Source organism: Heteronotia binoei, chromosome 5 (assembly GCF_032191835.1).
Source record: "Heteronotia binoei isolate CCM8104 ecotype False Entrance Well chromosome 5, APGP_CSIRO_Hbin_v1, whole genome shotgun sequence".
NCBI lineage: Eukaryota > Metazoa > Chordata > Lepidosauria > Squamata > Gekkonidae > Heteronotia > Heteronotia binoei.
In genome coordinates, this window is record NC_083227.1 from 62,197 (window position 1) to 69,423 (window position 7,227).

The window sequence follows — 7,227 nt, forward strand, 5'->3', positions numbered from 1 at the left end:
TGTTTTTTGAGGTCGAGGCACGCAATTTGCAGCATAGCACCCCCCCCCCCCCAGCCCCATCGAGGGCGCCCGGACACCCCCCACCTTTCTCCAGGCTCAGAGGGGCAAGGAGGGAGGGGGGCTGCGGGGGCGCACGGGACTCCCTTTGCTGCAAGGGTTGCATTGGCCTTGGGTTGCCAATCCCCAGGTGGGGGCAGGGGATCCACCGCTTTGCAGGCCCTCCTCCCCACCCCCCCCTTCAGGGCCGTCAGAGACCAATTCCCTGACATAGGGAAAATGGAGAATTGATTGGGGGTGGTGGTGTTTTTTGAGGTCGAGGCACGCAATCTGCAGCATAGCATCCCCCCCAGCCCCATCGACGGCACCCGCACCCCCCACCCCCTTTCTCCAGGGGGCTTGGGGGCCCACGAGATGCGCCTTTGCTGCAAGGGTTGCATCGGCCTTGGGTTGCCAATCCCCAGGTGGGGGCAGGGGATCCACCGCTTTGGAGGCCCTCCCCCTCCCCCTTCAGGGACGATTCCCTGACGTAGGGAATAATGGAGAATTGATCTGGGGGGGCTGTTTTTTGAGGTCGAGGCACGCAATTTGCAGCATAGCATCCCCCCCCCAGCCCCCTCGACGGCACCCGCACCCCCCACCCCCTTTCTCCAGGCTCAGGCTGGCAGAGGGCTTGGGGGGCCACGAGATGCGCCTTTGCTGCAAGGGTTGCATCGGCCTCGGGTTGCCAGTCCCCAGGTGGGGGCAGGGGATCCACCGCTTTGGAGGCCCTCCCCCCCCCCCTTCAGGGCCGTCAGAGACCAATTCCCTGACATACGGAAAATGGAGAATTGATTGGGGGTGGCTGTTTTTTGAGGTCGAGGCACGCAATCTGCAGCATAGCATCCCCCCCCCCAGCCCCATCGAGGGCGCCCGGACACCCCCCACCTTTCTCCAGGCTCAGAAGGGCAAGGAGGGAGGGGGGCTGCGGGGGCGCACGGGACTCCCTTTGCTGCAAGGGTTGCATCGGCCTTGGGTTGCCAATCCCCAGGTGGGGGCAGGGGATCCACCGCTTTGGAGGCCCTCCCCCCCCCTTCAGGGACGATTCCCTGACATAGGGAATAATGGAGAATTGATCGGGGGGGGGGCTGTTTTTTGAGGTCGAGGCACGCAATTTGCAGCATAGCATCCCCCCCCCAGCCCCCTCGACGGCACCCGCACCCCCCACCCCCTTTCTCCAGGCTCAGGCGGGCAGGGGGCTTGGGGGGCCACGAGATGCACCTTTGCTTCAAGGGTTGCATCGGCCTCGGGTTGCCAGTCCCCAGGTGGGGGCAGGGGATCCACCGCTTTGGAGGCCCTCCCCCTCCCCCTTCAGGGACGATTCCCTGACATAGGGAATAATGGAGAATTGATCTGGGGGGGGGGCTGTTTTTTGAGGTCGAGGCACGCAATTTGCAGCATAGCATCCCCCCCCCTCCCAGCCCCATCGAGGGCGCCCGGACACCCCCCACCTTTCTCCAGGCTCAGAAGGGCAAGGAGGGAGGGGGGCTGCGGGGGCGCACGGGACTCCCTTTGCTGCAAGGGTTGCATCGGCCTTGGGTTGCCAATCCCCAGGTGGGGGCAGGGGATCCACCGCTTTGGAGGCCCTCCCCCTCCCCCTTCAGGGACGATTCCCTGACATAAGGAATAATGGAGAATTGATCGGGGGGGGGCTGTTTTTTGAGGTCGAGGCACGCAATTTGCAGCATAGCATCCCCCTTCCCCCAGACCCATCGACGGCACCCGCACCCCCCACCCCCTTTCTCCAGGCTCAGGCGGGCAGGGGCCTTGGGGGCCCACGAGATGCGCCTTTGCTGCAAGGGTTGCATCGGCCTCGGGTTGCCAATCCCCAGGTGGGGGCAGGGGATCCACCGCTTTGGAGGCCCTCCCCCCCCTTCAGGGACGATTCCCTGACATAGGGAATAATGGAGAATTGATCGGGGGGGGGGGCTGTTTTTTGAGGTCGAGGCACGCAATTTGCAGCATAGCATCCCCCCCCAGCCCCCTCGACGGCACCCGCACCCCCCACCCCCTTTCTCCAGGCTCAGGCGGGCAGGGGGCTTGGGGGGCCACGAGATGCACCTTTGCTTCAAGGGTTGCATCGGCCTCGGGTTGCCAGTCCCCAGGTGGGGGCAGGGGATCCACCGCTTTGGAGGCCCTCCCCCTCCCCCTTCAGGGACGATTCCCTGACATAGGGAATAATGGAGAATTGATCTGGGGGGGGGGGGCTGTTTTTTGAGGTCGAGGCACGCAATTTGCAGCATAGCATCCCCCCCCCTCCCAGCCCCATCGAGGGCGCCCGGACACCCCCCACCTTTCTCCAGGCTCAGAAGGGCAAGGAGGGAGGGGGGCTGCGGGGGCGCACGGGACTCCCTTTGCTGCAAGGGTTGCATCGGCCTTGGGTTGCCAATCCCCAGGTGGGGGCAGGGGATCCACCGCTTTGCAGGCCCTCCTCCCCACCCCCCCCTTCAGGGCCGTCAGAGACCGATTCCCTGACATAGGGAAAATGGAGAATTGATTGGGGGGGGGGTGTTTTTTGAGGTCGAGGCACGCAATCTGCAGCATAGCATCCCCCCCAGCCCCATCGAGGGCGGCCGGACCCCCCCCCCCGCTTTCTCCAGGTTCAGAGGGGCAGGGAGGGAGGGGGGCTTTGCAGCAAGGGTTGCAGGTCTGGGTTGGAAAACCCCTGGAGACTTTGGGGGTGGATCCGGGAGAGGGCGGGGTTTGGGAAGGGGAGGGGCCTCGGCATGCCACAGTGCCAGAGCCCACCCTGCAAAATAGCCGTTTTCTCCAGGGGAGGTCAGTTTGTCAAAGTGGGAGATCTCCAGGCCCCACCTGGAGGCTGGCAACCCTAGATCCAGGAGAGGGCGGAGTCTGGGGAGGGACTCTGACATGGGCCAATGCCACAGAGCCTCCCCTTTCAGCCCCACCTCCCAAAAGGGCTTATGTAGAAGAAGAAGAGTTGAAGATTTATATCTGGCCCTTCTCTCTGAATCAGAGACTCAGCGGTTTACAATCTCCTGTATCATCTCCCCCCCCACAACAGACACTCTGTAAGGTGGGTGGGGCTGAGAGGGCTCTCACAGCAGCTGTCCTTGCAAGGAAAACCTCTGCCTGAGCTACGGCTGACCGGAGGCCATTCCAGCAGCTGCAAGTGGAGGAGTGGGGAATCAAACCCGGTTCTCCCAGATAAGAGAGCTATGGCTGACCCAAGACCACTCCAGCAGCTACAGGTGGAGAAGTGGGGAATCAAACCCGGTTCTCCCAGATAAGAGAGCTCTGGCTGACCCAAGGCCATTCCAGCAGGTGCAAGTGGAGGAGTGGGGAATCAAACCCGGTTCTCCCAGATAAGAGAGCTATGGCTGACCCAAGGCCATTCCAGCAGGTGCAAGTGGAGGAGTGGGGAATCAAACCCGGTTCTCCAGATAAGAGAGCTATGGCTAACCCAAGGCCATTCCAGCAGTTGCAAGTGGAGGATTGGGGAATCAAACCCAGTTCTCCCAGATAAGAGAGCTATGGCTGACCCAAGGCCATTCCAGCAGGTGCAAGTGGAGGAGTGGGGAATCAAACCCGGTTCTCCCAGATAAGAGAGCTATGGCTGACCCAAGGCCATTCCAGCAGGAGCAAGTGGAGGAGTGGGGAATCAAACCCGGTTCTCCCAGATAAGAGAGCTCTGGCTGACCCAAGGCCATTCCAGCAGCTGCAAGTGGAGGAGTGGGGAATCAAACCTGGTTCTCCCAGATAAGAGAGCTCTGGCTGACTCAAGGCCATTCCAGCAGTTGCAAGCGGAGGAGTGGGGAATCAAACCCGGTTCTCCCAGATAAGAGAGCTCTGGCTGACCCAAGGCCATTCCAGCAGCTGCAAGTGGAGGAGTGGGGAATCCAACCCAGTTCTCCCAGATAAGAGAGCTACGGCTGAACCAAGGCCATTCCAGCAGGTGCAAGTGGAGCAGTGGGGAATCAAACCCGGTTTTCCCAGATAAGAGAGCTCTGGTTGACGCAAGGCCATTCCAGCTGGTGCAAGTGGAGGAGTGGGGAATCAAACCCGGTTCTTCCCAGATAAGAGAGCTATGGCTGACCCAAGGCCATTCCAGCAGCTGCAAGTGGAGCAGTGGGGAATCAAACCTGGTTCTCCCAGATAAGAGCGCTCTGGCTGACCCAAGGCCATTCCAGCAGCTGCATGTGGAGGAGTGGGGAATCAAACCCCATTCTCCCAGATAAAAGAGCTCTGGCTGACCCAAGGCCTTTCCAGCAGCTGCAAGTGGAGGAGTGGGGAATCAAACCCGGTTCTCCCAGATAAGAGCGCTCTTGCTGACCCAAGGCCATTCCAGCTGGTGCAAGTGGAGGAGTGGGGAATCAAACCTGGCTCTCCCAGATTATCATCTGCACACTTAACCACTACACTACACAAGAGCTCCTCCCCTACTACCACAAATTCTGTTAGTCTTTAAGGTGCCGCTCTCTTTCCTGTGGCTACAGGCAAACCAACATGGCTACCCATCTGGCTGTCTCCAGAAGGCCCTGTGTCATTCACAAGTTCATCCGTCACAATTATCGTATGGCATTGCGTGTAGATTGTCTGGCAGACGTTCTTGTGATTCCATGCTCTCCACTAATCTTCTACATTTTTGGGAAGAATTTGTGGTTTCTAAACCCAGGCGAGATTTAATTTCCATAATGTTTACTGGAGCTAAATATACCACTTCTGTTTAGTGGCGACCATCCTCTCCGCTCTCCGTTCGCACATGGGCACTAGAATTGTTGGAATATTTTCTACCGGATAAAATTCCTGAACATAAACTATGTAAGGTAGATACTTGGACTCATTCATACCCACGCCAAAAGTGGGACCCTGGAAAATGGTGCATGAAATGTTACAGAAAATTATGAAGACTTTTCAAACCAGAATTATTTTTATTGAACATATTTCCTGAGGGCTACTCTAAAGAGATATTTGTCGGCACACTTTATTACAGCAGCTAGGATCCTTCTGGCGCAGAGATGGAAGTCGCAGGAAATTCCCTCAAAAATGGCCTTAGTGGGAAAAGTTCTAGGGACAGCAGAGCTGGACTTCCTATCCCAGCTGATGGCTGGGAAATCTGAAGAAAAAGCAAGAAAATATTGGGTGAAATTGTATGCTTGGTTGGATACTCAAGAATCTTAAGATTCTCTGGTGTGAACGACTTCTTTTTGCTTCCCCCCCCCACCCTGTATTTTATATTATAAAATTTACCTTTACAGGAATTGTCAAAACTATTAATAACAAAAAACTTATACGATTTTAAAATGAATTATATACAGCTTAGACAAAATAATATGGGACAACTGATGTAAAAAAATATTGTAGAATCATTCCTGGGTGTTTTTGAAAGTATTTTATACAAAATAAGGTCAGAATGTTTTGCGCTTTTATTCTTTTCTTTCCCCTATTCTATTCCCCCACCTTTTTTCTGAAACCAATAAAACCCGAAAGTGGGACCCTTTCCTTCGATGGAACGCATCTTGTTTCGAGACAGCGACACAAGAAGAGTATCCTTAATGGCTTTCCACTAACCTTTTAGGGGGAGGTGTTTGTGAGTTTCCTGCATTGTGCAGGGGGTTGGACTAGATGACCCTGGAGGTCCCTTCCAACCCTATGATTCTATGAACCTTTCACCTGTTAAAAAGTTTAATGGTGTATAAGTATGAATCTCAAGCGAATATTATGCATTTAACTTTTATTGCTACATTCATTGTAATTTTGGAATTCTGAATAAAGAATTACTTTCTGCAAAAAAAAAATCAATGAAGATATCAACTTGTCAGAGCATAAAAGAAAATTGTTTTAAGATGATGTACAGGTGGTATATGACCCCGAAAAAATTGGCTAAGATGAGCAAGAAAATGTCGGATAGATGTTGGAAGTGTAAAAAACTTGAAGGTTCTTTCTTCCATATGTGGTGGACATGTGAAAAAGCGAAAGAGTATTGGAAGATGATACAACAAGAAATCTCCAAAATATTGGGTTACGACTTTAAGAAATTGCAGAGACATTTTTGCTTGGATTACAATTAGAAAAATATCCAAAGGAAGATAGGACTCTAATTTGGTACCTGCTATCAGCTGCTAGGACATTGTATGCGCAGCTTTGGAAGCAAGAAAAAATACCGGATAAATGGGATTGGACTATGAAAGTTCTATCGTGGAGTGAAATGGATAAATTAACTAGAACATTAAGAGACTATGATTTGGAGATATTTAAAAAAGAGTGGAGGAAGTTTAAAGAATACATAGAGAAAGAGTCGAATGTAAGAAGACATTGGACAATTTTTTAGTAATATTGGGGAGGGGGGGGAAACGAAGAAGCAAGAAGGGGGGGGAAATATATATATAATTTTGATTAGTCAGATGTATCTTTAGTATTGAATTAGAATCTATAACCTCGGGGAAGTCTATATTGGAGGGAGGGGGGATTGAAAAGTCATATGGGTTAGTATTGAAGCAACGAAGGGAAATTAAGTTCTGTAACCATATGCTATCAATAAATTGGTAAAACACACACAAAAAAAATAACTTCTTGCTGTTAGAGCATTATGTGCCACTAGGACAGGGGTGGGGAACGTCAGGCCTGAGGGCCATTTACGACCCTCGAGATCACTTGGTCTGGCCCTCGGGGCTTGCTGGGCCGAGCCCCCCTCTTTCGCGGACAGTGTGAAGGACTGCTGCTGGGATATGTGGGTGCCCTTAAAGGTCTGCTGGGAGCAGCAGAAGGGAGGGAGAGAGGGGTGGCAGGGTGGGGGGGGTGCCAGCTACCACCAGTTCAGTTTGCATCTGATTATCCCAGATGGTGTGGCCTAATCTGGCCTAGGGAGCCAATTTGGTGTAGTGGTTAAGTGTGCGGACTCTTATCTGGGAGAACCGGGTTTGATTCCTCCACTTGCAGCTGCTGGAATGGCCTTGGGTCAGCCAGAGCTCTCTTATCTGGGAGAACCGGGTTTGATTCCCCCCTCCTCCACTTGCAGCTGCTGGAATGGCCTTGGGTCAGCCATAACTCTGGCAGAGATTGTCCTTGAAAGGGCAGCTGCTGTGAGAGCCCTCTCCAGCCCCACCCACCTCACAGGGTGTCTGTTGTGGGGGAGGAAGGGAAAGGAGATTGTGAGCCGCTCTGAGACTCTCCAGAGTAGAGGGTGGGATAAAATCCAGTATCTTCATCTACCTCACAGGGTGACTGTGG